The following is a 26,084-nucleotide window of genomic DNA, read 5'->3' on the forward strand; positions in this document are numbered from 1 at the left end:
AATACCGCAGTCTCCTTGGACAGCAGCCCTCCCCCTCTCAGCCCCGTGGTTTGGATGGGATTGATCCCCAGCCCCGGCAGCTCCAGGTGGGTCCTGATTGGCTTACACTGGAAGATCCTCCACCAGGATGGTGTGTTGTTAAGGTTGAGGCCAGTGGCAGGGAGCACTGTGTAGAGCCTAAAGGTGGAGCAACTCCTTAGAATCTGGAGTCTTGGGTAACATTGCTGGAGTCCCTGGATGCAGCTGTGCCTGAAGCTCACTTCTGAACATCCAGGTTACATGAGCCAATTCGTTCCCCTTATTGCTTGCCTTGGATTTCCTGTTTCTTGGAACACAGTCTGACCTCAGAACTCCAGTAAGTTTTTCTGAGCCCCTTATAATGTAAGCAACCACATTATGTCATGCTCAGCCAGCTGTTCTTACCAAAGGAAAAAGTTTGCAAACAAGCTAAAAATGGGTCAATACATTTCAAGTGCATGGTTACGTAAGAGTCCAACTGAATACAAGTTAGGTTTTCTTCTTGGAATCTATAAACCCTTAGAACCATAGGAGGTCCTTGGACAGGACCTAACAACCCTACTACAGGCAGGACTGAGATCCTCCCCTTCCAACAGCTGTTGTCAGTGGAGTTTAACTCTTTGACCCATTCCAAGTGTCTGTGTGCCTGGCCCTACGCTAGGCACTGCAGGTGCAAAGCTCTGCCTTGAAGGCCCTTCAGTCTAGTGAACACATTTTCACTGGGTTTTATACAAAAGCCCCAGGAGGTCGGGGTACTGGGGGGGAATATTGCTACACCCATTTCACAGAGAAGGAAATGGAGATGCAGAGAGGTGAAGTGACCTGCCCAAGATCCTTCTGCTAAGGAGGGGCCAGGCCAGGCCATGCTCTGGGATCTGACTGGCTCCAGACCCAGTGCTTTTTCTCCTAGCCCTTGGGGTACAGGGTTGGCACAGGGGCTGTCCTTGCTCTGAGGCAGCTTGTGCCCTCAGAAGTCAGAGTGGCTTAAAGAGCTGAAGAAGAGGGGGTGCCTGGCTGGCTCAGTCAGTAGAGAGTGTGACTCTTGATCTCAGGGTCATTGAGTTCGAGCCCCACGTCGGATGTAGAGATTACTTAAGACAATAAATAAATAAAATAACTGCAATTTAAAAAAAAATCTAAAGAAAGCCAAGTATCATGGGCTTCCTGTTTGCCCAAGGCTCTTGGCTCTGTGAGAAGCCCCAGTGCTCAGACCCATCCAGCTTTACTATCCTTTGGGACTCTCCTCCTGCAGGCTGTGGCCAGAGAGGGACCAGGCACCACCTGGAAATCTAGGCCCAGATGCTTTCACAGGCAGCCCTGGGCACCCCAAATGAGCTGTCCCAGCCTCTGCCCTGCATCTCCAAGATCCAGCTGGTACTGACTGAGCATCGCCTACACACTGGGGCCTTCCCTATTTGTTATTCAACCAATATTCGGTGGACCGCTGTTTACTGAGCATCTACTATGGCTGGAGGATACTCTTATGTGCTGAACAGAGCCACCCAAATCCCTGCTGGGGTGAGCAGACAACAAAGAAGGAATAAAGTCAACAGGATGCCAGGTGGTGCTAGGCCTGACAGAGAAAAAGGAGGCAGGGAGGATGAGCAGGAGATGGTGGGAGCAGTTTTATTTATTTTTTTAAAGATTTTATTTATTTATTTGACAGAGAGAGAAAGAGAGAGAGCAGGAACACAAGCAGGGGCAGTGGCAGAGGGAGAAGCAGGCTTCCCGCGGAGCAGGGAGCCCGATGCGGGGCTCGATCCCAGGACCCTGGGATCACGACCTGAGCTAAAGGCAGACACCTAATGACTGAGCCACCCAGGCGCCCGTGGGAGCAGTCTTAAACAGAGAGATCAGAGAAAGGCTCACGCAGGAATCATCTCATTTGCCCTTGCAGTAATCCCTCGCAGCTTGAGCATGTGACTCCCAAACTGCAGATAAGGAAACTTCAGGAAGCTTCAGGATTAAATCTGGTGTCCGCCTACATATGCTAATCTAACCAGGGGCTGCTGGGCTCCCCAATGCCCTCTCCCCTAACTCTACCAAATGGCACTAGCAGCCCTTTTGCAGATGATGCAAGCAGGGCTCTGAGAGGCAAAGCCTCAAGCCCAGGCCCGCAGGTGCACAAAGAGGCCGGGGTTCAGCATCGGTGCCACACTCTGCAGCTGCCTCTGGGCAAGGCCCACATCTACTTCCGCAGGCCTCGCCTTCCATCTTCAGCTCCGGGCTTGTTGAAACTCAAGCCTCCTCTTTGCTGATTCCCTGTCCTCCAAGAGTCCCCCTCCCTTTCCAGAGCCCCCGTGGCTCTCTATCCCAGGTCATATGAGCCCCTAATTAACTTCTGGCCCATCACTAAACCCACATTTGTGTGAAACCTCCTAAGACATCCTGTGTATGGCCAAGGGCGGCCAGACAGCTGGAATACACGTGTAAGGGGGTGGGGAGCTTCTCACTCAGCCTTCCCATCTGGGATCTGTCTGGGAATCCCCCAAAATCCCTGTGTAATCTTCCTGAGCCCCGGAGCATAGCGGAAAGACCTTGGCCATGGAGGAGGCGGCCATGGGTTGAGTCTGTGCAACTTTGAAAGTAACTCTACTTCTGGGGCTGCAGGTTCCTTATCTGTCAAACAAGGTTAGTCAACCCCATCTTGCAAGGTTGTTGTAAAGATAAGATGCCAAGGAGAGTATCTGTTAAGAGATAAAACTCAATAGAAAGCGTATTTAAAAAACATTTAGCAGGGCCTGGCAGACAAACATCAAGAATTTGTTGAACTGAATAGAGAAGTTTGCATAATGGTGAACAACCACCAGCAGCAGAACAATAGCTGCATTCATTATGCTCCTACCCTCTGAGGTAGGCATCCTCAGTACCAACCCCATTTTACAGAAGAGGAAAAAAAAAGCACAGAGAGGTTAAGTAACTTGCCTATGATCAAACAGCAGGTAGTGGTAGGGCTGGGACTAGGAACCCGGAATGTCCACCTCTGAAGTACAAACTTTCAACCATTACACCAGGTTAGTAAACTGAGGCATTGAAATACAGTGATTAAGTGCTGACCCAGAAAGGGATCATGGGCAGCCCCACTCCAGAGCCTTTACTCTTAACTACCCCATCAGCTTGTCAGAGCCAAAAGAGACTCTAGGAATAATCAATCTACCCTGACACTCTCATATTTTTTTCCCAGCAGGTTCCTAAAATCCAGAGAGGTAGTATGACTCCCCCCGCCGCCACCCCTCACCCCACACCCAAGTCAGACAGCCAGTGAGCTGAAGAATCAGGACAAGCAGCCAGGTTTCCTAACTCCAGAATCCCATGCCATCACTGGGTATCACACTGACCATAAGGGGCCATCAGGGAAGGTGGCTCAAGGATGCACCAGAATTTTTCCAGCAGAAGTGGAAGGAAGGCAGTCTCAGCAGAGGAAATAGCCCATGCAAAGTTCTGGGAGCCATGAAAGTCTTTTTTTTTTTTTTTTTTTTTTTGGAGAACAGTAAGCTATGAGGTGCATGCAAAGGGTGGGGCAGGGGCAGATGATGAGGTTGGTTTTTCATATTAAATACTTCCACCTTGGTTTTTTTTTAATAAGATTTTATTTATTTATTTAACTGACACAGAGAGAGAGAGACAGCGAGAGAGGGAACATAAGCAGGGGGAGTGGGAGAGGGAGAAGCAGGCTTCCCGCGGAGTAGGGAGCCCAATGTGGGGCCCGATCCCAGGACCCTGGGATCATGACCCGAGCCAAAGGTAGTCAGTCGCTTAACCAACTGAGCCACCCAGGCACAATACTTTCTTATTCTATGTTGCCAATATCTTTCCTTATTTCTTTTGCACGCTTCTAATGCTTATTTAAAATTCTTGGTCCAGGGTTGCCTGGGTGGCTCAGTCGGTTAAGCGTCTGACTTCGGCTCAGGTCATGATCCCGGGGTCCTGGGATGGAGCCCCAAGTCCAGCTCCACGCTCAGCAAATCCCTGTGCCCACCCCCCCAGCTCCTGCTCAAAGTACACGCTCACTCGCTCTCAAATAAATAAATAAAATCTTAAAAAATATAAATAAAATCAAATTCTTGGTCCATCTGTTCTAATACCATGGATTCAGCGGTACCCCTAATCAATGTGCTGTTTTTCTGTTGCAGCCACTGTGCTCCAGCTGGTGGCGCAGTGGCTGGCCGTGCAGTGGGAGCAGGGCTGCCACAGGGTCCTGAAAGGAACAGAAAGGGAAGACGCCCAGCTCCTGGATCCTCTTCCTCAAACTAACACCCAAGTAACAAAACAGCAAAACAGCAAAACGTCACTAAGCCTAGGAAATTATGGAGAAAACAGAATCTCCTGGGGAGATCCAAGGGGGTTTTAAACTGATGTGTGGAGGGGGTTGGTGTGGCAGATAGAAGAGGGGTACGTAGGCTTTAGGGTGGTGGGACACATTAGAATAGAAAAGAAAATCAGGTCTGAGTTCTGCTCTTACCCCTTTGCATCAAGGCTTCCCCAGTAGACACTCCCTTCCCCAGCACACCCACTGCCCTGGACCACTTGCTTGGACCTGAGTGTCTGCTCAGGCAGATGGCCTGAGTGTCTGCTGGGGCAAAACCAGGGCGAGGGCACCTGGCTGGCTCAGTCTGTAGAACATTCGACTCTTAATCTCAGGGTTGTGAGTTTAAGCCTCAAGTTGGGTGCAGAGATTACTTAAAAACAAAATATATATATATATTTAAAAAATTCTATTTATTTATTTGCCAGACACAATGAGAGAGAGAGACAGACAGACAGAGAGAGCGCGCGCGCTCACAAGCAGGGGGAGGGGCAGAGGGAGAGGGAGAAGCAGGCTCCCCGCTGAGTAGGGAGCCCAACGCAGGACTCTGATCCCAGGACCCTGGGTTTATGACCTGAGCTGAAGGCAGATGCTCAACCGACTGAGCCACCCAGGCGTCCCAAAAATAAAATCTTAAAAAAGAAAGAGAGAAAACCACACTCAACAACCTTGGCGCGAAATCAGGGCAGGGCAGCAGGCAACGTGAGGTTGCAGGAATCAAGAGGAAACTCACAAAAAAAAAAAAAAAAAAAAAAAGAGGAAACTCACAGGCCTCCGGTCTCTCCACCATCTACCCCTTCCCTTCCAGACCTCAGGGCTGGTGGATTCTGGCCTAACCAGATAGCCCCCTTCCCTGCCCGCTGCTCCCTGGGGTGCTGGAAGTGAGGCCCAGTCCTGGGACGTTGGGTTACCTGGGGAGGGGAGTGGCAATGCCCAACTGAGGGTCTCCACTCTAGGCTGTCATCTCCTTGGGCTCATTGGTGTTGACAGAGACTAGGGTCAGGCTTAGATTCCTAGCCCAGTATGCAGCACCAGACAGAACTGCTGAACCTATCCCCTGACACACACACCCGACCCCCCGAGAAACTAGATCACGAGTTAAAGAACAGGGAATCCAAGGAACACAGTGGCTTCAAAACAAACTGATTAGAGATACCACTGGAATCAGTTGTATTCAACAGATGGACTGAGAATTTTAAATAAGCATTACAAACACACAAAGAAAGTAAGGAAAGGTATTAGCGATCTAAAACAGATCAAGTGTTAGAGGACCCAAGTGGAAATATTCTGTATGAAAAACCAGTTGAAATAACGAAGGTAAGAAGTAGAGTGGAAATAGGAAACAGACACTTCCAGGAAGAAGCCAGGAAGGATTAAGAAACAGAAAAGATTGGGCGCCTGGGTGGCTCAGTTGGTTAAGCAACTGCCTTCGTCTCAGGTCATGATCCTGGAGTCCCGGGATCGAGTCCCGCATCGGGCTCCCTGCTCAGCAGGGAGTCTGCTTCTCCCTCTGACCCTATCCCCTCTCATGTGCTCTCTCTCTCTCATTCTCTCTCTCAAATAAATAAAATCTTAAAAAAAAAAGAAACAGAAAAGATTAAAGAGAGGGTAAAACATCAGTTAAACGTTAAAACATCAACCCTAACCTTACTCCATTATTTGAAATGGATCATAAACCTAGTTATAAAAGCCAGAACCACAAAGCTTCTAAAAGAAAACATAAGAGGATATCTTTGTGACTTTGGGGAAGACAAAGAGTCCTAACCTCATAAAAGGAAAACAAAACAAAACAAAACAAAAAAACTGATAAACTGGACTTCATCAATAGTTAAAATTTCTGCCCATCAAAAGATACCATAAAAAAAAAAGATGCCATTAAGAAACTGAATAGACGGAGTGCATGGGTGGCTCATCCATTAAGTGTCTGACTTCGGCTCAGGTCATGATCTCAGGGTCCTGGGATCCAGACCTGCATCAGGCTCCCCACTGAGTGGGGAGTCTGCTTCTCCCTCCTTCCCTCCCCCGTCCTGCTTTTCCCCTCCCCCACTCACACATAAATAAAATCTTAAAAAAAACTGAAGAGACAAGACATATAATGGAAAAGAACATGCATAATACATATAACTTACAAAGGACTGTATCCAGTAAATAACTACTAAAGTTGACAATCAAATGATTAACAACCACCCCTCCTACACACACACACAAACACACACATGGGGAAAAGTGCTCAGCAAAAGATGTGTGAACAAAGAACACAACAAACAGATGTATTTCAAAAACATTATGCTAAGTGAAAGAAGCTGAACATAAAAAGAGTACATGCTGTGTAATCCAACTATATGAAACTCCAGAAATGACCAATCTAATCTATGGTGAAAGAAATCAGAATAAAGATTGCATTTGGGAGGCAAAACAGACTGGAGAGGGGCATGAGGGAAATTGCTGGAAAGATAGAAATGTCTTTTTTAAATTTGGTTTGGGATCAGGTTACAAGGTAATGTATACTTGTCAAAACACACGGAATTGCACACTTAACATCTGTGCATTTTATTGTATGAAATTGTACATTAACAGAAAGAAGTGTAAGTGCCAACATCTACATATTTCAAGAAATAATGAAGATAACCTTAGAACTAAAGAAAGATCAAAGATCTCCCTTTGAAAAGGCCCCAAATATGCCAAACCAGACAGAGAAGGAAAAATGCACACTTAGAAATATTACAGTGAATATCAAAAGACAACAAAAACATTCTAAAGTCTAGAGAAAAACAGATCACTTACAAAGGAATAGGTATCAAATTGAATTGACCAAAGTACCAAAGGAAAAGAATCTGAACCAAGAATTTTATATCCAGGGATGCCTGGGTAGTTCAGCCGGTTAGGTGTCTGCCTTCGGCTCAGGTCATTATCCCAGGGTCCTGGGATCGAGTCCCACATCGGGCTCCTTGCTCAGTGGGGAGCCTGCTTCTCCCTCTGCCTGCCACTCCCCCTGCTTGTACTCTCACTCTCTCTTTCTCTAGCAAATAAATAAAATCTTAAAAAAAAAAAGAATTTTATGTCCAGCTAAACTGTCATTCAGATGCTAAAGTCTACATTGAAGGGCTCACATTTGTCCAAAAAGACACCCTCTAAAAAACTTTAAGTTTTTTTTTAAGATTCTATTTATTTATTTGACAGAGAGAGAGAGAGCACAAACAGGGGGAGTGGCAGAGGGAGAAGCAGCCTCCCTGCTGAGCAAGGAGCCTGATGTGGGACTCGATCCCAGGACCCTAGAATCATGACTTGAGCCAAAGGCAGGCGCTTAACTTACTGAGCCACCCAGGCATCCCTAAAAGCCTTTTTCGGTAACTACTTAAGTCATACAAACATAAGCGGATACTAAAGGTATGTGAAGGCAGAGCAAATAACGAATAAAATTTAGTGTTTTAAAAAAAATTCCCAGATCAAAGAAAAGAACAAGAGGAACATATTTCTAAAAATAACTCAGTGGCTAAAAAATCTGGAAAATTTTAAATGTGATGTCACATGGGCTGAAGGTCAAGTCAGTGACTATGGGGGCTTAAGAGGGAGACCTGGTCTTTGGAAAAATTATAGCCGGCAATCTTTAAGTAATAAAACATTAAAATGAAAGAAAAAGCAAGATAAATTGAAATAAAAATGTAGGAAGGCAGAAACAAAAGTACATAGACACATTCTTTTCAGGAACACTCAAAACATTTTAAAAATCATCACATACCAGGCCATAAAGCGAGTCTCTTTTATTTTTATTTATTTTTAAGTAATCTCTGCACCCAACATGGGACTCAAACTCAAACGCAAGATCAAGAGTCACATGCTCTACAAATGAACCAGCCATGTGCTCCAACTTTCTCATTTTATTTTATTTTAAAGGAATAAAGGATTTTAAAGGATGCTTTATTTATTTATTTTTTAAAAGATTTATTTATTTGAAAGAAATTGACATCACATGGGGAGGGGCAGAGGGAGAGGAAGAGAAGCAGACTCTGCTAAGTGCAGAGCCCCACTCCAGGCTCAATCTCACAACACTGAGATCATGACCTGAGCTGGAAATCAAGAGTCACACTTAACTGACTGAGGCACCCAGGCACCCCTCTAAGTCTCTCATTTTAAATGACCGGTTTTCACATAGCCACATTCTCTGACAATGGTACAACTAAGTTAGAAGTCATGTTCTTTTGTTTTATGTTCTTTAGAAATCATGTTTTTAAAAGGACAAACAATTCCCTATACACTCAGATTAAAAGCATCTCTAAATAACTCATGGATCAAAGAAGAGTCGTAGTAGAAATTTGAAATTACTGAGAACTGAGTGATAACAAAAACATTTATATATCAGAAAGTATAGAACACAGCAAAGAAAGGGTAAAAATTAATGAGTTAAGGGGCGCCTGAGTAGCTGAGTGGGTTAAGCATCGGACTCTTGGTTTCAGCTCAGGTCATGATCTCATGGGTGGTGGGATTGAGCACCTCATGGGGCTCCATTCAATGAGGAGTCTGCTTGAAGAGTCTCTCCCTCTGCCCCTATGCCCATCCCCCTCGGCTCTCAAATAAATGGATTTTTTTAAATTAATGAGTTAAGCATCTAACTTAGGAAGTTAGAAAAAACAGCAACCCAAAGAAAATAAGATTATAAAGAATAGTAATCAACACAACAGAAGACAAAGATTCATTTGAAAAGATCAAAGCCACGTCCTTTAAAAAAAGTCAAAACTTGAAGATTAATTTAAAAAAATACAAAATAGATATAAGACACAACTATTATGGAAAAGGGGATACAATTTTCCCTTTTCCTTTTTCCCTTCCCTTCCTTTCTCTTTTTTTTTTTTTTTAAGATTTTATTTATTTATTTGACAGAGAGAGCAAGAGAGCACAAGCAGGGGGAGCAGTAGAAGGAGATGGAGAAGCAGGCTTCCCGCTGAGCAGGAAGCCTGATTCGGGGCTTAGTCCCAGGACCCGGGATCATGACCTGAGCCGAAGGCAGAGGCTTAACCGACTGAGCCACCCAAGTGCCCCATCTCTTTTCTTTTCCTTTTTTCTTTTCAGTAGGCTCCAGGCTCAGTGTGGAACCCGATACAGGGCTTGAACTCATGACCCTGAGATTAACACCAGGGCTGAGGGGCGCCTGGGTGGCTCAGTTGGTTAAGCATCTGCCTTCGGCTCAGGTCATGATCCCAGGGTCCTGGGATTGAGTCCTGCATCAGGCTCCTTGCTCAGTGGGGAGTCTGCTTTGCCCTCTCCCTCTGACTGCCGCTCCCTCTGCTTGTGTTCTCGCTCTCTCTCTGATAAATAAAATCTTAAAAAAAAAAGACCTGGGCTGAGATCAAGAGTCAGGTGCTCAGAGCACCTGGGTGGCTCAGTCAGTTGTGTCCGACTCTTGGTTTTGGCTCAGGTCATGATCTTGGGGTCCAGGGATTGAGCCCCACATTGGAATCTTTGCTCAGTGCAGAGTCTGCTTGTCCCTTTCCCTCTGCTCCTCCCCCTGCTCGCTCGCTCTCTCTTAAATAAATAAATCTTAAAAAAAAAATGCTGGGTGGTTCAGTCGGTTAAGCATCTGCCTTCAGTTCAGGTCATGATCCCAGGGTCCAGGGATCGAGCCCCACATCGGGCTCCCTGCTCTGCGGGGAGCCTGCTTCTACCTCCACCTGCAGCTCCCCCTGCTTGTGCTCTCTCTCTCTAACAAATAAATAAAATCCTTTAAAAATAAATAAATAAATAAAGACTGCTAAATTGACCTATATTCAATTTCAGAATGTCAGTTTCCAAAATATGATTAGACTCAGGAATATAAAGAACTATGACAAACCAGTAAGAAAATGCCAAAAAAAAAAAAAAAGAAATAGAAAAATGGGCAAAAGGCATTACCAGAAGAGGACTCACACATACTCATACTCATATATACTCAACCTCGCTGGTAATCTGGGAAATGCAAATCAAGTCTACAACGAGAAGTTGTTATACTTACTGGATTGGAAAAAATTAAGAAGTCTGACACCATGTGTTACAGAAGACACGAACAGCAGGACTTCTTATACATTACTGGCGGGAGTGCAAAGAGATCCAACCATTTTGCTCTTATCTTGTAATGCTGAACAAATTCTCAGTACCCTATGACCCAATAATCCGTGGCTAGGTATATATCAAGAGAAAAGTCCTATCTGCATGTATTAGAGAACATGTACATAAATATTCATAGGTACTTTTTCTACACTAGCAAAAACCTGAACACAACCCCAATGCCATCAACAAGAAATTAAATAAAATTGTGAAATAGGGCGCCTGGGTGGCTCAGTTGGTTAAGCGTCTGCCTTCGGCTCAGGTCATGATCCCAGGGTCCTGGGATCAAGCCCCACATCGCTTCTCCCTCTCCCTCTGCCTGCCACTCCCCCCTCTGCTTGTGCTCTCTTTCTGTGTCAAATAAATAAAATCTTAAAAAATAAAGAAAGAAAGAACTACTGAAGCGCCTGAGTGGTTCAGTCGTTTAAGCGGCCAACTCTTGATCTCAGCTCAGGTCTTGATCTCAGGGTTGTGAGTTCAAGCCCTGAGTCTGGCTCCAGAGTGGAGCCTACTTAAACAACAAAAGAAGAATTACAGCTACATGCAACAGTTGGATCAATTTCAGCAATATAAGATTCAGTGAGAAAACCAAGTCCAAGGAGATTATATAAAGGATGGTACACCTTTGTAAAGTACATATAGGGGTGCCTGGGTGGCTCAGTCAATTAAGCATCTGACTTGGGGTCAAGTCATGATCTCAGGGTCCTGGAATTGGGGCAGGCTCTGTGCTCAGCGGGGAGTCCGCTTCTTCCTGTCTCTCTCTCTCTCTCTCTCTCTCTCTCTCTCTCTCTCTCTCCCCCCCTCAAATAACACCTTTAAAAATAAATAAATAAATAAAAATTTAAAACTGGGAATGAGAAGCCCTAGATTCAGGAGAGATTACCCCACATGAAGACAGTTTGTGGGAGGAGGTTGAAGGAGCTCAGAGAAAGATGTAAATTACCGTCAATATTCTAGTCCTGGTAGTGGATGATAGTTCATAGGGGCTTTAAATCGATTTACTTGTTTATTTATTTAAAGATTGATTGATTGATTTGAGAGAGTGCTGGTGGGGGAGGGGCAGAGGGAAAGACTCTCAAAGCAGCCTCCCTGCTGAGCGCATGGGGCTTGATCCCAAGACCCTGAGATCATGACCTGAGCTGAAATCAAGAGTCAAATGCTTAAGTGACTGAACCACCCAGGCTTAAATTTACTTTTAATAATAAAATAGACAGAGGTCCATTGTGAACCAGTGATGAGATTGCCTGATACAAGGATCATGATTAGTCCATTGAAAGATCCCAGGGTCCATACAATCACTTAAATGAAAACAAAAAATGCTCAGTGCTGGACATATACTATCTCATTGCACCCTCAACAGTCTATGAGCTAGAAAACCATTATTACTGTCCCTATTTTATGAGTAAACTGAGGCTCAGTCACTTGGCCAGAGCCAATTATATGGAAGCCAGGTCTGAATGACCCTTCACCGGGTCCCTGTACTGCTCTTGAGCCTCACCTTCCTCCTGTCAGACTAGGCAATGTTCATAACTTTCTTGGCAAAGATGAAGTGCTTAATAAATGCCCGCCTTAATTCAGAGGGGCTGTGTGGGCATATTGGCGAAAAACTGGTTGATGGCTAGGGGACCTAGATCTAGTCCCGTCACCTCCATTTATGACCTCGGGAGGGTCACTTTCCCTCTCTGGGCCTCAGCCACCCATTCATTTGTGTTTGGAGAGGGCTGCAATGGCAAGTCCCAGGGGCCATTTCTACTCAAACTTTCTAAGGGGCCATCCAGCAAATGGGAGGTCACCCAATCCCTTATTTGTCCTGGCCAGCTCCCCTCATTCTTCCACAGCTGGTGGGAGGTCTACAAGTCTGGGTCTTGCCCACTTTTCTGACATCACCTCCTGGCCCCCAGCCCACACCACTCGCCACTCACACCTTCTCTGCTCTGCTCCCCCGCCCCCGCCCGGGGCTTTTGCACTGGCCCATTCTGCCTGGAAGGCCCTTCCTCCAATACTATGCTGGGTTCACTCCTCCTTCAGGTCAAAGGCCATGCATCCTTTCCTTCCCTGCCCCTCCAGGTGAAGAGGCCCCCACTCCTGCCCAGTCTCCCACTATTTCACATTCCCATTTTCTTCCCAGCACTCCCACTGTCTGAAATTAACTTAATTACTTTATGGTGTGTCTCTTCCGGTACCATGGAGCTCCTAGAGGACTTGGTGGTGGTCGCTGCTGTATACTCAGCACCTAGAACCACACCTGCCTATAGAAGATGCTCAGTAAATATTTGTTGGAGGGGTAAAAAGATAAAACACCTAACGCCACCTCCTCCAGAGATCCCTTGTGGTCATTCTGCCCCAGGCTTGGTGGCAGAATGGACCCATGGCTCTCGAACTTTCCTTAATCCTACACCACCTGGGAAGGGGTCTGTTTACATAAGCATCTCCCCCAAACACTGGATGTTCTCTGAAGGCAAAAACTAGACCAGATTCATGCATGAATTCCAGCACCTAGCTCTGGGTCCAGCAGGCAGGTGGACTAAGAAAATGTTTGTAGAATGAATGAATGAGTGAGTGTCCCCCACATTCATCTTTTCCCCCTTCCTGACTCAGCTTCCTGCTTTCTCCACCCTGACAGGTGCTAAGAAGTTGACACCCAGGTGAGTTGATGAGCAAGGCCACTCCAGCAGGAATATCCTGAAGTAGGGGAAGCCACTTTCTTCCCCCCTTGCCCAGGAGCCACTTCAGGCCGCAAGGGGACAAAGCTGAAGGCCAGCACTGCCTCTCACAGGAATCCTCCTCTTGGGCCTGCCCTGGCCAAACCAACAAGACAGGCGTTCTCCCCATATTTCACCCTCCATGACTGGCTGAGGAGGTTGGTGGGCCTGCTTCAGAGCCCCAGCTAGAGGCCTTGCACAGTGGAGCAATCCGTGGCCAGGTGCCAGTTGGGAAACACTCACTTACTCAAATTACGTTGACGTTCCACTTCCTCCAAAAGGGGGAAGTGGGACAGGCTGGCCAGCACAGCCCAGGGATTCGGTGTCGGAGGAAATATCAATGCCAAGTTCTCACACAAGCCAGTGCTCTGGCATTTCCCAACCCAGGAAGACCTTGGAAGGCTGGGATAGAAGAAACCCAGGAAGGTCAGGCCTGAGGCTAGATCCCCGAATGGAGGCTGGGGCCAATCTCCCACTGACGTTTCTGAGTTAGCAGTGGCTTCAGCCAGGCTAATTGCCCTGGCCTCCCCCTGACCCTGGTTCCCAGAAACACCAGGACTACCCTGCTGTGCCTCTCACCCCCACCTCCCCGTCCCCAGGAATCACACAGGGGATAGATAAAGTTTGCACTCCTCAGCTCAGGGGGCCGGGAAGCGTCATGCAGTCTGTTCCTGCCTTTCACCTCCTCCCCAAGTCTGGCTCCAGAAGAACCAGGAGGTTCAGGAGTTTACACATCTGGCCTCCAGAGATTTATCTAGTTTTAAATGATTACGGGCCCATACTCTGGAGCCAGGCTGCCCAGGTTCAAATTCTGGCTTAACTGCTTATGAGCTGCAGGATCTTGAGTCCCTTTCTGGGCTTCTATTCTTTACTTTTAAAACCAGGGATTCTAGGGCGCCTGGGTGGCTCAGTTGGTTAAGCGACTGCCTTCGGCTCAGGTCATTATCCTGGAGTCCCGAGATCGAGTCCCACATCGGGCTCCCTGCTCAGCAGGGAGTCTGCTTCTCCCTCTGACCCTCTTCCCTCTCGTGCTCTCTCTCATTCTCTCTCTCAAATAAATAAATAAAATCTTTAAAAAAAAAAAACAAAAAAAACCCCAGGGATTCTAGTACATACTCCGTGGGGTATCTACTCGGTGGGGTACCTACTCCGTGAGGAGGCTAAGACACCCAAACAGAGAAGGGTGTGTCAAACGCTTAGCAGGGCACACTACACATAGGCACTTGGTGAAAGGCCACTCTTACTGTCATTATTAAATACATTGAGGTTGTTTGGAGCCAGGCCTGGAACTCTGGACTAGACATCTCCAGAAAGACACACCAGAGCCAAAAGCAATCTGCTCAGCCGACTGGGAGGGAAAGGGGAAAGACCTCAGCCTCTGGGTCTAAATCCCAGCTCCACCACCAACCAGCTCTGTGACCCTGGGCAAGTTATTTCACTGGGCTGAGCCTCACTGCTGCCTGTGTGCTCTAGATCACAGCAGTACCTCCCTCAGAGCGGTCACTGTCCTTCCTCACCGGGAGAGGTGCTAGTCTCCGCTGCTGCTGGCTGTGGACAGTGCTGGGCAATTAGGGAGCTGACAGGCTAGGGCTATCCCAGGAGGTGACAGGTTGGTTTCCCTTCCTGGAAACCTGTTTAGGCCCTGCCTCAGGGTGTGATGCACAAGTATTCATTCATTCACCAAATATGCATTCATTAAGTGTGCACCATGTGCCAAAAAGCATGGTACACATCAATGTAGCATATGACGGCCGTTACTATTATTACTAAAGAAATTAAGGTTGTTTGGCACTGAGGGTACATCTCTGAACAAAACGGATGAAAAGACCAGTCAGAGGTTGGGAGAACTCATACCTAACTAAGGGCCTGAGCTGTCAATAAGGAAACTGGCTTGTCCTGCTGCCAATCACTACCAAACCATGAGTCAGTGTCATCAGCGGAGATGTGAAGACACCAATGGACACGTAGGCAGGGCAGCCGGGCTCATCCTGGGGTGGCTCAGGTGTCAAACCCAGCAGGGCAGCCTCCACAAGTTTCCCCATGGTAACAGAGTCCAGCTGGGCTGGGGAAAGCCTTGCCGGGTGTGGCAGCCTTTCGTTAATCCAAGAATGACATGCACTTACTGAAGGCAGTCACCTTGCCACACACTGGAATTCACCAAGGATTCGGATGGGGTTCTTGCCCTCCGGGAACTCATACTCCGAGGCAGACACTCCATAGATGATCAGATTGCAAGAGTCTGGGGAACACATCTGGGGAAAGACCATTAGCCTGGGATCCTGATCTGAATTTGAGGGCTGATTTTGCCATCAGTTTGACCTGAGCCTCAGTTTCCTCTTTTGCAAAATGAAGACAATATTTTTGGGGGGCTGTTTTAAGGATTCAGTTAGTTCATGAATAAAGAAAGGCCTTTAAAAGTACACCTGGCTGGCTCAGTTAGTGGAGCATGTGACTTTTTTTCTTAAGTAATCTCGAACTCACGACCTCAAGATCAAGAGTGGCACGCGGGGCGCCTGGGTGGCTCAGTTGGTTAAGCGACTGCCTTCGGCTCAGGTCATGATCCTGGAGTCTCAGGATCGAGTCCCACATCGGGCTCCCTGCTCAGCAGGGAGTCTGCTTCTCCCTCTGACCCTCTTCCCTCTCGTGCTATCTCTCATTCTCTCTCAAATAAATAAAATCTTTAAAAAAAAATTTAAAAAAAAAAGAGTGGCACGCTCCACCGACTGAGCCAGTCAGGTGCCCAGGAGCATGCGACTCTTGATCTCAGGGTCACGAGTTTGAGCCCCATGTTGGATGTAGAGATTTCAAACAAATAAATAAATGGGCTTTAAAAATGGAAAAGTATGATAGGAGCCTGTAAACTGAGGTTGGGAGTATCATAGTGACTCATCCAGGGTCATGTGGCTGATTAGAACAGGAGCTAGGAAGGCCAAGCCCTGCCCCATCTCAGTCAGCTGCCTGCTCCTGAATTCCCGCCTCCGGCCCTTGCTCCCTGGGGCCATCGGTTCAGCAAGGCCCAGGGAACAGGTAGAACACCAAATCCCTTGGATCAGGGATTACCATTGCTTTCCTTGGACTCCACGCCCAATTTTCTAACCTGCCAAAGCAGAGATGCCATTTGCTGTGCCATCCCCATCGGTCTGTGGGAGGTGCCACACAGGGAAGAGCGCTCTACACAGGTAAAGGGGTGGCACGGTCACCAAGGAGAAGTGAGGATGGGGAGCTGGGAAAGAGCACGGAGCCAGGGAGGGAGCCAGGCAGGGAGCCAGCTGCAGGGTTGCCCAAACGTGTATTAAAATCTGGGCAGCCCCACTGAGTTCACCAGCCCAGGAGACTCAGGCAAATTGCTTCACCTGAGTCATCTCCACCTCAAGAATGGGTTGCTAGAGCGCCTGGGTGGCTCAGTCGTTAAGCGTCTGCCTTCGGCTCAGGTCATGATCCCAGGGTCCTGGGATCGAGCCCCACATCGGGCTCCTTGCTCGGCAGGAAGCTTGCTTCTCCCTCTCCCACTCCCCCTGCTTGTGTTCCCTCTCTCGCTGTGTCTCTCTCTGTCAAATAAATAAATAAAATCTTTAAAAAAAAAAGAATGGGTTGCTAGAAGGTTCAGGCTCCTTGCTCAGCAGGGAGGCTGCTTCTCCCTCTGCCTGCAGCTCCCCCTGCTTGTACCCTTGCTCATTCTCTCTCGCTCACTCTCTCCCTCACTCTCTCTCGCCCACACTCTCTAACAAATAAATAAATAAAATCTTTTAAATAAAAAAAAAAAGAATGGGTTGCTAGAAGGATTAAAAAGTGTATGTATAAAGCACTTAGCAGAATGGCTTGGTGCATAATAAATATTCATAAAATATTCAAAATATAGCCGAAGAAGTCATTCTTTTTTTAATTTTTTTTTAAAGATTTTATTTATTTATTTGACAGAGAGAGATAGCGAGAGAGGGAACACAAGCAGGGGGAGTGGGAGAGGGAGAAGCAGGCTTCCCGCTGAGCAGGGAGCCCGATGCGGGGCTTGATCCCAGGACCCTGAGATCATGACCTGAGCCGACGACAGACGCTTAACGACCGAGCCACCCAGGTGCCCCAAAGTCATTCTTTTTAAATTAAAATTTAAAATTCTTTTTATTTGAGAGAGAGCGAGCAGAAGCAGGGGGAGGGGCAGAGGGAGAAGCTCCCTGCTCAGCAGGGAGCCTGATGCGGGACTCGATTCCAGGACCGCGGGATCATGACCTGAGCCAAAGACAGACAGTTAACCGACTGAGCCACCCAGGCGCCCCTAACGTTAATAACTCCACTATTATTACTCTACCATTATTACTACTATTAATACTATTACAGAGGGTGGGGGAGGGGTGAGCCTAACTCTCCAGGACTATCTGCAACCAGCCTCTTTCTACTCTTACTATAAAGCCTGGGTCGTCACCAGCCCCAAAAGCCAGCACCGCCCCCCCCCTTGAGGACTAAACATGGGCGCCGCTGTGTGCCCCAGGAAAGGTCCCCACCCGGCACCAGAGGGAAGTTCTGGCCCAGTCTAGCTCTGAGCGCCTCCTGCTTTCCTGCACAAGGAAAAGGAGACTAAGGAGCAGGGGGACACTGACCTGGGGGCTACCCTGGGCCTGTCCTTTCTCCACCCTCCACACAATGACAACATCTAATTTGGATCTGGGGTATCTTTCAGTCTTGGGTGCCGACTCTAATTTGTTGATAAGGGCTGCCTGGAGGACTGCATTTAGAAGGCCCTGAAGTTCAGAAGGAAAAAGAGCAGTGGTTGATTAGTGATACCTGACGAGTGTAACTACTTGCCATACATGAACTAGAAAAGCCCGAAGGCCTTGCCTCAATACAAGCCCCGGTTGTGGGGTAACTGAAAGCCAAGAGGGAAAGGAACTTACCCAAGGTCACACAGCATGAAAAAGGGCAGGGCTGGGATTCAAACTCAGGCTCCTCTGGCTTTCTTTTTTTTTTTTTTTTAAGATTTTATTTATTTTTATTTGAGAGAGAGAGAATGAGAGATAGCACGAGAGGGAAGAGGGTCAGAGGGAGAAGCAGACTCCCTGCTGAGCAGGGAGCCCGATGCGGGACTCGATCCCGGGACTCCAGGATCATGACCTGAGCCGAAGGCAGTCGCCCAACCAACTGAGCCACCCAGGCGCCCTCCTCTGGCTTTCTGAGGGTGCTTCCTGCCAGGACTGCCACATCCTTCCTCTGGACTATAAGAGGGGGTGTCCAGGCCCATTGAGACCCACTGTCTGAAAACAGGAGCTGCTGCCCAAACAGGACTGCCTACTTGGTTCCCACCCCTACCCCTCAGGCCTCCTACCACACTTCCCAAACCCCAGAGGCAGATGGTTCCAGTGAAAACAAATGCACCATCCCCTGAGGGCTTGTATACAAACAGAAGATTTGAATTCAGATGCTAATCTGATTAAGCAAGACAGCAGGAGACCTGGACTTGGTTCTCTTGCCCTTTTCCAGCTGTGTGGCATAGGAAAGGTTACACAGCTTCTCTGAGCTTCAGTTTGCTCTTCTGTAAAATGAAGAGGCAAAAATACAATACAACCGTTCAACGTGATTAGCTCCGTGTTCCTGAGGCAGAGGAAGCCCTTAGATGTTAATTATCAGGATTAGGTTACAGGAGGAAAAAAAAAACACATCATTTTCACACACACACAAAAAATCCAGGTGATTCAGGCAAGGGTTTGGACCGGCTGTTGAGAGGAGCCCTGTTCATCTTTGCTATCTGGCTAGCTGAACTGAAACATGAATTACCAAATCTGATGATTTCAAAATAAATAAGGAACCAGATTCTTCTAGGAAAATGGATTGTATCATTTATGTCACAGAGAAGGAAGCAGCCCTGACTGGGTGGATTGGCAATGGCAGGGGACAAACGTGTTTGCTTCCCAGTTCCCAGCTGGGTGACTTCGTGCCTTAGTTTCCTCCTCTGTAATGTGGGGATGATAGCACTGGCCACACAGGGCTGCTGTTAAGACCAATGAGCAATTCCAGGTCACCCCTGGCCTCGCAATATTTGCAGGTATTAGTTAGCATTGGTACGTGTTGGCGGGGGTGGGGGGGTGGGGGGTGGGAGCACTCGCTTAAGGAGGCAGAGAAAACAGTAGGTGCAGCAGTGAGTGCTAAGTAGGAGTGAGGGAGGGGAGGGAGACTCAATCTGCTGAGACACTTTCTGCCCAGAACGGTGGCAGATGGGTAAGTTATTAACTCCTGTATGTTAAGAAGCCGGTGGTAAGTCAGTGTGGGGACAGGTGGAAGGAGAAACTGACAAATGATACGCAGAAAGGCCAAGCCTGACACAGTTCAGGGACAGCCTACAAGAGGCCTGAGGCTCCCAGAGAACTGGGAGCCTCAGCCTGGGATCAGAGAGGACACCCACCCTGTTGTTTCCTAGACAAAGTGAAAAGGTGGATCAAAGAAGGCAAGAGAAGTCACATGGCAGATCCTTTTAAAGGTTGGATTTATGGCTTTTCAAATAAAAGCCACCTAAACACTTTTTTAAGGAACATAAAATGTTTGCTGAGCTTTGCCTGGCAGCCTGCATACCTGACCTGGTGAAGTTCATCCACCCGAACCACAAACTGAGGTCTGGGAGAATGAAGATACTTCTTTGGAACCCGGCGGGGTGGGGGAGGTGTCATGGAGGTCTTTTTCCCAGAAATAGCCTCCCCTCCCATCGCCTCCCTTCCCTGGGTCAGAAGAACTGGGGAAGGGTTTGAACCCAGCATGTCTACCCTCTGAACCTCAGTCTCATCTGCAAAAGGGCAGGACGTGGGGAGGAGGTAAGGGATCAGAGATAATGTTGAAGGTGCCTGGTTGCTGGCGGGTACTTAGAAAATGCAAACCCACGCGGGGCACATTTCTGAGCTCCTCCACAAGCGCAAGGGCGGGAGGGCGGGGGGAGGGGGCTGTGGTTACTATCAGGTTGTCAGGTGGGGTAACTGACCTCCTTGTTCATCTTGTACCCCTAGAACAGTTGTGGAGACCTTCTAGAATCTCACGTCCAGGCAGCTGCTTCCAGACCCCCTGTATTTGACCATGAGGCTTCATGGCCTGCCACACTGCCCTCAAGCTCAGTCACAGTGACTTGGAGGTCTGTGTTGTCACCATGACGCCTGCCTGTCATGGCTAGGCCTTGGCACTCAGCAAAGGGGGCCCAACAGAGCCCTGGGTTCAGAGCGCAAGATGGTGTTTCCTGTCTCGGAAGTGAGTGACACCAGCACGCAGGGCTGTTGGGAGCATTTAGGTGAGCTGCTACTAGTCCAGGGAGTCCTTTCCCTGAGGGAGCTGTGTGATCTGTGCCCTGAAGCACCCACAGCTGCCTGTCCCTAACTGGGTAGGCCCCAGGCCCAGCTAAGTCCTGACAGGCTGCTGCCGTCACCCCTAGACTTCTAGAGCCCTTAGCCTCTTCCCGGGGAACACCAGAGCAGGAAGAAAGCTGCCTCCATGTAGCCACAGAAGAGGGACTTATGTCCATGTGTCCCACATTCCTACCGTGAGCCCCCCAAGGGCTGGCCCAAGCCTCATGCCGTTGTTCAGATGAGATTTGAGCCCTCCTTCCAAGGCCTCACAGCACCTCGCCCAGAAACTGCAAACTCAGAAGGCAGGCAGATCATGTCCATGAGGTCAGTGAGCATGAGGGAGAAGGGAGCTGTGAGGACTGCGGTCAAGCGGACAGAGCAGCTGCTAATCAGCTGCACCCATGGTGGCCAGGCCGGGATGCGGCCCAGTGTGGCCACGTCTTCTCATCTTTCTAAAGAAGTAAAATGTAATCACTTGGCTGAGTAACAGCAACAACTAAATAAATGTTTTTAAATCACTGCAGGAGTCAACAATCCGCCACAGCTGTCCCCTGCCCCATTTGGAGGGCAGTCTATGACAGACCTGCCATAACCAAGGCCATAAATATGGGAAAGCCAATGGACTGAATTAGACCCGTTCCTAGTCTTGAGGATGTCAGGCATTTGGGCTTACCAACAAGGACACCGAGGCTCAGAGAGGGGAAATGACTTGCCCAAGGTCATATGGGTAGTCTATCAACAGCTCAGGACTCAAACCCTGCTCTCCTGAGTTGAAGATCCTTTTCCTACCAATACACACTGTCTGCATCCTCCCTGGACAACTTTCTTTTCAAAAGATAGATACACTATGGATGTACTATGGAAATGAGACACACCAAATTCAAGACAGCAGTTACTTTTAGGAAAGTCATGGACCTTAGAGCCGAGAGACTGAATTCCCAGTCCAACTCTGCCCTAAGCAGCTGAGTGACCCTGGGCAAGCTCCTTCCCCTCTCTGGGCCTCAGTCTCCCTGGTCTGCAAAGCAGCCAGCTGACCAAGTCAGCTGCTAAACACCTTCCAGCTCTGAAATCCCAGGCATCTGTGAGGTATTCTCACTGCGCAGTACTTTGTGGCTGCAGATGAATATAAAAGAATAATAATAATAATAATAACAATGGGGAGGGCAAGCCCACATTTGCTGAGAAGGAACACTACAATTTTTAGTGAAACCTGACTCCTGGTTACTAGAATCCAGAAAGAACCATGGTAATACTCAGGCAGTTTAACCACCATCCAACAGTTAAACAAAAACACATCTGGTTTAACTTCGTTTTCCTCATCTCCTCCCCCAACCCCCTACCCTCATCTCAAATTTTACCCCTTAATTTGAGAAGTCAAATTAAATGCAAACAATTGATTTCATGCCACAGTGAGGTTGAGAATTTCAGCATGGAAAACTTGAAGCATGAACTTTTTCTGGGAGCAATCATGAAATGTTGGGGGGTGGTATGGGGAGGTAGAAAATATAGAAACTGTTCTTGAATGTTCTTTGGACACTGAACATTCTACCAAAGTTGCTAAGGGCCTACTGTGAACCCAACACTCAGAGAGGCCAAGTGATTTGTCTCAGGTCACACAGCAAGGACTGGAACCCAAGATGCCAACCCTGAAGCCAGGATTTCCCCTGTTGTCCGGGCCTTTTAACCTAAACAGGGCCTCTCTCAGGCCCTATGGATCGCCTGCTAGGGGTGAAGGAAAATACCCCGGGAACACTGGTTCATCCCAGTGTTGGAAAACCATTTATGATCTTGCTGGCCCCTCATGGCAGCTGCAAAGTACACATTATTAACCCACATTACAGATGATTTCCTCTTCTGAGGCTCAGAGGGAAAGTGACTTGTTCAGGGTCACATAGGAATGCTGGGAACGAACCTCCAATCTACTGCCCCCAGGAAGCTACTGCCCCTGCCCTCTAAAAGTCAGGATACCTCTAGAAGGGGGAAAAAAAAAAAAAAAAACAAAAACAAAAAATGAAGCCATACGGCCCAGCCTAGCTCCAGCCTGCCCGTGACTACGTTGCCTTGGGAAAGCTGAGTCAGCATTCCTGCGGCCACGTGCAGATTTCTGAGCGCTGGTTCTTTTTTTTTTTTTTTTTTAAGATTTTATTTATTTATTTGAGAGAGAGATTGAGAGATAGAGAGCACGAGAGGGAAGAGGGTCAGAGGGAGAAGCAGACTCCCTGCTGAGCAGGGAGCCCGATGTGGGACTCGATCCTGGGACTCCAGGATCATGACCTGAGCCGAAGGCAGTTGCTTAACCAACTGAGCCACCCAGGCGCCCCATGAGCGCTGGTTCTCAACCCAGCTTGCTCACTCTCCCCGAAATGCTCTCTTCCAGCTCTAGGGTTTGTATCGATAACTTCAGTCGGGCCTATTTCAAGGTGAGAACTCTGGGCTGTGCTGCTAGATCCTGCTCCTGGATGAAGAGGACCTCATCCCCAGGGATGGGTAGAACACAGAGATCACCAGACTTGGAATTCTCACCACCTGGTCCCTCACCCCAGCTCCGCCGGTAGCATCTGTGTGTCCTCGTGCAAATCCCTTCCCCTAAGACCAGCTTCCTCCTAGGAAACATAAGGGGAGGACAACATCTAGCTTACAGCGAATGTCGGATATGTAAGCCACTGGACAGGCAGGGCTTGAGTGCCGTTTCGCTCCGTTTCCAAGCCGGGACACAGACAGAAGAACAGGCAGAGGGGGCAGGAGGTCCTGCAGAGATAACAGCCCCAAACCTGTGCCCAGCACAGAACTCCAGGCTCCTGACCAAGGCTGCGTCCAGGATGATAGGAGGTGGCTTTTGAGTATGGGCAAAGGCACCGTGCCACCCTCTAGGGCAGCCCATCACAGATTGGGCAGAGCCCAGATAAGGTGGGTGACCAGGGGTCAGGGGCAGTGAGTGACATAACCGTACACCCAGGGTTAGGGTTGCATTTTTTTGCTGAGATTAGAGCTGACTGTAGCCAATATTTTCTTAAGCACAGACACCAGCTAAACACCTTGCACGCATTAGTCATACCCAGAACTCACCACCGGTAGGTAGTTTATTGATATCCTCAGCTTAAAGGAAGACACTGAAGCACAACAGGGGACAGAACATGTCCCAGGTCACACAGCTAGGTTGCCTGCTCTATGAGTGAGAACAAAATGTTGGCCGACCAATCTTACACGTGTTATTGCATTTTAATCTCCTCCCTTGTGAATTCCTTTGATTGCAATTCTATGCGAATGTCCAAATACCACTCTGTTCTCTTCGCTGCTCCTTGGCCAGCACCTAGAACAGGGCTTGGCGCAAAGCTTCATATTTGTTGAATAAAGAGAGTATTTTGTTTCTGGCCTCAGTTCAGTTTTATTCCTCACAAGAGTCTTACACAAGAGGCACACTCCCCATTTACAGATGGTACCGCGGACATGGACACTCACTCTGGTCTCACTCCAGGGGCGGGGAAGTTGGGGAGCTGTGTTCAGGGGCCTCTTCTGCTTAGTGAATTCAGAGGCATGAAGTTTAGTAAGAAAAAAAGGGACAGAGGGCCAAGATGGGCAGGTGGGGAGGACTGCACACTTGGAGAAAGCAAGTTTGGAGGGTGGGCAGGAATGGAGCCCAGAACTGAGGGTCTGCTCCTTCATCCCTTGGGCGGGAGAATGGAATCAGGAAGCTGAGGTTGTGGGGGTTAGAGTCTGGGTTCGAATCCTAGTTTCATCACTTGCTTAATGTCTGTAAGCCTCAGTTTTCCCATCTGTAAACCAGATGATGCATGTGAAGTGTTGGGAGCAGAGCTGGCACACAGCAGGCACTCAACGAACAGCTCTCATCCCGGCTAGTGTGGGAACCAACCCTTGCCTCCCTGGGAAGCCTGCTCATCTACAGTTTTCCCTAGGGCCCAAAGCCCCTTCTGGCCTGAGAATGGCCCCCTCTTTCAATCTCCAGATTTTTCCTCCACCAGCCAGAGGCCTTTGTAAAGGCCCCTACCCCATTATGTTGGAAAAGGGTCAGAAGGAACAATGATGGGCCTTTTCTCAGCTTCCACCCCACCATTGTGACCAGGCATTGAACTGTTTTTTATTTAAACTGGGCATGGGAACCAACCCTGGATGACCCACTCACCTGAGCACTGCCAGAGGTGAGTCCTGGGCTCCCTAGGCTTCGAGGGCTCCAGAGCTTTGCCCTGACCAACCGTGCCAACCCCAGCTCCCAGACAAACAACCACTCGCCAGAGGTCCCCTCTCCCCACCCCCACCCCCCACCATGTGGCTCTGGGACCCCCTAGTGCCTCTCTCCCTCTACTCATCCCAGCTCTGGCCCAAACTACTTTGGACCCCACAGGGACACACCAGCCTCCTCCCCAGGCGGCAGTGGCGCGATCTAGAGGTTTCCAGGTGGGAGTCATGGCAGGGCACCAGGCTGAGTGCTGGGGTTGGCAGCCTGAGTCTCTTGATCTCCCACCAAGGGGGTATCATCAGGGCTGCTCAGTCACCAGACACCCGGGAGAGGCGCGTAGATGGAAGGTGTAAGTCCCGGGCAGAGACCCAGGAGGCAGGAGATCCCAGGACTACAGCAGCGGTCCCGAGCACTGTCCCCTTAGCTCGCGGTCCCCGCGGGCGCCACGTCCAATCTCCAGCCCGGCCCCGCGCGCTGCCGGGAGCCCCGGATGCGCGCGAGAACTGGAACGGGACAGGTGTCTGAGGGTCCCGAACGGGCTGCCCTGGGTGGTGTGGAGATGCGGAGATCCGCGCCCTGACATTTACAAATCTATCCTCGCCGCCACCACCGGACGAGAGGAGGATGTAGCAGGGGCCGGAATCGACCCCGTCCCTGGGGGTCCCGGAGAGCCGAGGACGGCACCGAGTCCTTACCTGAGCAGAGTTCGTGGGCGAGGGTCTCCTGGCACAAGCGACGTGGGGTCGGCGCGCTGAGACCGACGGCGCGGAGTGGCGGGAGCGCGACGCTGCCGGGGCCACCTCCCCGGCGGGCTTATAAAGGCGGCCGAGGGGCCCGGAGAGCAGCCGGGGCACCCCGCCCCCGCCCCCACCCCCGCCGCCGGCCCGGGCCGGGGCCCCAGCCCGCCCCGCCCCTGCCGGAGCTCCGCCGGCCGACCGGGCCACGGGGCCAGGGCGCCCCCTGCCGGGAAGCGGGCCGATCCCCCGCCCCCCACACCCGGCTGCTCCGGGAAGGATGGCGGGGGCGGGGGGAGGGGAGGCGGGGGGGGGGGCGTCGGCAGCTGCCTGCGCTTTCCCGGTTCCCCGCGCTCCCGGGCGCTCTCCACCTCCCGGCTTCCGGCGGGGGCCCTCTGTCCTTCCCTTTCTGCGAGGTTGGGCGGATTCCGGTCTCTGCGTGCGTATCCCAGCCGTCTTTATCTTTGGCTCCAACTTCGTTCTGTCTCTGTGGTCTTCCTCCTGCCCTCGGTCTTGTCTGCCCCTCTGTGTGTGTCTGTCTGTGTCTGTCCACCTAGCTTTCTTCGGGTCTCTCCATATCTCTATCCATCTTTATCCACGTGTCTCCTGTCACTGTCCACCTGTGTGTCTGACTCTCCCTGCCCTCTCTCCTCCCACTTCATACCAGACTGCTAGCACTCTTCTCTGCTAGCTCTCTTCCCTGCCCTTGGGCTGTTTCCTTGGCTAGGGCCAAAGGAAGCA

At 49.3% G+C, this 26,084-nt stretch overlaps 1 protein-coding gene across 1 annotated transcript in view; it reads right to left on the bottom strand.

Annotated features, from left to right (window-relative positions):
* The window catches only part of ALPL (alkaline phosphatase, biomineralization associated), a 55,155-nt gene extending 29,680 nt beyond the window's left edge, over positions 1 to 25,475 (bottom strand). Inside the window, exon 1 of the mRNA XM_025856436.2 lies at positions 25,305 to 25,475. The gene's annotated coding sequence lies outside the window, so the exon portion shown is untranslated. The remainder of the gene's footprint in view (positions 1 to 25,304) is intronic.
* Positions 25,476 to 26,084: the final 609 nt, after the last annotated feature.

This window comes from Callorhinus ursinus, unplaced genomic scaffold (assembly GCF_003265705.2).
Source record: "Callorhinus ursinus isolate GAN/ISIS: 27379988/994484 unplaced genomic scaffold, GSC_fseal_2.0 scaffold18, whole genome shotgun sequence".
Taxonomy (NCBI): Eukaryota; Metazoa; Chordata; class Mammalia; order Carnivora; family Otariidae; genus Callorhinus; species Callorhinus ursinus.